This window comes from Micropterus dolomieu, linkage group LG23, assembly GCF_021292245.1.
Source record: "Micropterus dolomieu isolate WLL.071019.BEF.003 ecotype Adirondacks linkage group LG23, ASM2129224v1, whole genome shotgun sequence".
NCBI classification, from domain to species: Eukaryota; Metazoa; Chordata; class Actinopteri; order Centrarchiformes; family Centrarchidae; genus Micropterus; species Micropterus dolomieu.
Window position 1 is genome coordinate 1,773,535 of NC_060172.1, and position 4,068 is coordinate 1,777,602.

At 38.6% G+C, this 4,068-nt stretch overlaps 1 protein-coding gene across 1 annotated transcript in view; it reads left to right on the top strand.

Moving 5' to 3' along the window:
- The window catches only part of LOC123962836 (histone H3), a 20,392-nt gene that overhangs the window by 419 nt on the left and 15,905 nt on the right, over positions 1–4,068 (top strand). The gene's annotated exons all lie outside the window — the stretch shown is intronic.

Below are 4,068 nucleotides of genomic sequence, written 5' to 3' on the forward strand. Positions count from 1 at the left end.
ACTTTTGGCAGGCCGCAGACTGGCATGGCATCCCTATTTTTCTTGCCTCCTTCAACCCAGGCTCTTGATTCTTCCTCCCAAGGTAGGACTGGCCCCTCGTTCTCCTTCTTTTCTGAATATTCACGTTCCAGGTCTCTGGATTTCCTTTCTTCCTTGACCTTCCTGGACGAGCCCCACCAGCTGAAGAATCCTCCTCAACTCCCTCTCCTTTTGATTAAAAGAAAGAGAAAACAAAAATTCTGTAAATGTCCTCAGTGTGTCGTAGTGGTGTATGTCTGCATGAGAAAGACAGCGTGTGCAGCTGACCACAAACAGTAACAAGCCAACTAGGAAAACATCCAGCATTCACTTCCACAAACGCTACTGCATTAAAGACAACACACACACTTATGTGTGCATCAGAGTGTGTCCGTTAATTGGTGCGGTTTTATTACTTCTTACTCTATTGTGATCTCTAAATTGCTTTGTGCTATATTTTTTTGTATGAAAGATTGTATACAAAGGATTTGCTGTTATTATTATACATTCAAAAAGTGTGCACACCCAGTTAAGTTCAGGTGCAAGACAAATATATCAGCACAGGACACAAAGGAAAAAGGTCTGCACACCGTCCCACCGACTTAAAATAAATTTGTTTCGGAGGCAATGCTTGGTTCTATGAGACCAGATCAAAATGTTGTCCTCAAGAACAGTTTTTATTTGGAGTCTAATGGTGTGCAGGCCTTTCTGTCCTAGGTCATAATACCTACCTTCATTTTCAAATCCATCTGGCACGATAGCAGCAGGAGACTCAACCTGGTCACACTCAAGGGAATCTGGAAAAGATAGAGAAGAACACATAAAGTACACTTAATACAATAATGACATAATCCAATGTTGCTGACTTTGCATTCTTTGCTCTGGCTGTCTTAATCCTAGTTTTCCACACACCTTCTTCCTCACTGCTGACCCTGGCTGCTGTCTCTACTGCCCTATCGTATTTAACATTGACCAATGCGCAAAGCTCTTCTAATGAAAACGACATGTCTATGTCTGTGCACACAACAGACAACATCATTTAAGGTACTCTGCGTGAGAAATCAGATGTTGACGAATACATCTAAGTCACTAATGAAATGTACAACAATGCTGCCATGATAAAATAAAAAAGCATCGCTCGATTTGAGAATGACACGATGTAATTAAGTTAATAAGTCTAACCTAGTAACTTACTTATCCACTGTATAAAACGTGTTTACAAACAAGGCAAACAATTTGATATATCGGTGATTTTATATCAGATTATTTTATATAAGATACTAACTAATGTTCGCTATCTGATCGTAATACAAATCGAGACTTATTACCCAGCTAACATTAGCTAGCTGTCGAAAGTCACACTTTGTTGATGTTAAAGAACAAAATGTCGTTAGCTAATCTACACAGAAGCCAGTTGAAAAACACTGTGAACATGTACAAACTTATTATTAAATAATAATCTTAAGGTGATACTTTACCTTGGCGACGTTATCTTCCACACAGAAAATTAAGAGTGCACTCTGCTTCTAACTTTCACAGGAGGGGCATCCAGCCTGCAGCGGGAGATACGCTGTTTGATGGACACTTTTCACATCCAGTGGAGATACTTGTTCAATACATAACGTCATAAAACCTCTTTTAATTGGTCAATTCGATTACGAACGCTGACAGCATGCAGAGGAGAATTTGCTTGTTCCAAATATAGAAAAAAGACAAAATCATCTAAAGTGGATATACGTGGTTTTCATCGGACAGCGACGATATATTTTTATATTATAGTTACAGTTGACATAAAAATGGCTTTATCTCTAAGTGATGTGTAGTTACATGACCTGGAAAACAAACATTGGCCTGAAGTTCAGCTGTAAAACATTGAATGCATTCAGCTGCGCTATGTAACGGCTTAATGAAGGTCTTGGTTGGATGGGGGTCTTAACAGGTAACTTGGATGTGGATATGAAAGATTCAGACATGCACAACAATGTATGTGTTTCATGCACTGAACTGTCAAAAACCGCTAAATCAAGTTCAAACTCTGTATTATCGAGGGGTGAGAGCATTTCACTAACTTTACAGGAGAGCCAAGTCACAGTATAGAAAGACCAAAGTTTGAACTCAATCTTAATCTGACAATAATTGACCCCCCCCCCCCACCACCAAAATGAAGACTGCAAAGCAACAGTAAACATCCTCTACTTATACGGCACTATTAGCTGTCTCGTTTTGATGTTGAAATTGTAATGTCATGTACATAAACTGTGGAACAGCTGCTAGTTAATGTCCACTGTTGTTTATGGACATGTATGTACACATACATGGAGGTCCTGAACGCTCAACACACTGAAACTTAAGAAGACAGATTATACATACATATTATTTAACACATCTCAGACTGAACATCAGCAGAGACAGAACATTATAAGCTTCGTAAAGGTCGATCTAATGGCACGACTGGTGGTTGTTACATTTGTTTTTTGTTATAATTACATTTTCTTATTTACAGAAAGGACCTGAATCTGTGGAGGCCATTATTAAATATCTGTACTCGGCTGCAGCTTCTTCCACTCTAACTGAGATGTGATGATGAACCACGTTTTGAACATGCATGAACAGAAACAGAACCAGTTACCTTATACGGTTTGTGGTTAAAAATGATTAGTAGTCCAGTCGTCAGTGGTGCTGGTTGGTGCCTGGTTTAATTTGATTTCAGTGCCTCCAGAAATAAAATATTGGGTAGGTAAATTTCCCAGATTGTGCAAAGAATAATTTTATAAATGGAAATGCATCACACCAACATTTGTACTGAAGTAATTCTGTAGAGTAAAGATTCTGTTGAAACAAACAGCCATTTTGGAGATTAAGAGTAAAAACACATGAACAAGACATTTTACAAATTACAAAAAAATATTTCTAGCTTCATGAAGATATAATTTATTGCAGGGCTGTTTCACTGGACTGCAACAGTTTTAGTTTCAGTTTTAGTCACAAGGTGGCAGCACAATACAAGAAGAATTTGGTCTTTACTTCTGGGTTTTTTCACACGAGTACAACTTGTGAACTGCACGATCTGCCTTTTCCACAGGTTTCTCTCGGTAGTTCTGCATTTCAACCACGATGGAAGCTGAGAGGTTGCTGTGATGGTGTGTTATATTTTATAAAGATGTTTTTCCTTTCCAAAGCATACACATCTGCCCCTGCCCCGCTTAGCAGATCGGCCAAAAGATCCTCATGGATGGATGAAGCAGTTGGTCTTTGTCAGTTAACGGTTTGACACAAATGATCTTTATTAATGAAGGCAAAGCCAGATCAGTCCTACAACTTATATTATCTTCAGCCAAAGACATACTCAGTCACATTTGTCTGTTTGTAAGATATCTATCTGTGTGTATTTTCATGTAGAGCCAGTAAATGTTATTTAAATAAAAATGTATTAATAAAATCTTGATAATTGTACAGCTTTGGTTTGGTTAACAGGACCATGGACTGTATGATCGACAACAGCTGATACGCCCACATTAGTTTCTATCATGGGTAAGTAATAGCTACTGCTGCCAGACAGTAAAGTGTAGTGATGTTAACACAGCACCTCGTTAGTGAACACTCCAGCTGTCAGTTTTTGGTTGTCATGGTGATTGATTACGTATGATTATTAACCACACGCCAGTATTTTGGTTTCTACTCCAAGATGATTAAGAATTTACTCGTTTCCTTTTTGGCAATACAAAGAGCTTTCATTTGATATCTACAGTCCACCCAAAATGGCATGTAGGCATGTGCGGATCGGTCGATATTTGTGATACCAGCGTCTCCTGCTCTAGGATCGATACTCACATAAAAGGATCAATATCTAAACTCAGTAATTTGGAGTGAGTGTTTTATCATAAATATCTTACTGTCACCAGGATGGTCTAATTATAGGCCACTCTGTTGATAGGAACTACTTTTCCTTCCACTGTGAAAACAGTCACGTCTGGCTGTAATTTAGCTGTGAAGGTAATAATGACGCTGTGCGTGATGTGTGTGCAAAGACAGTGAAATACTTTGGCAACA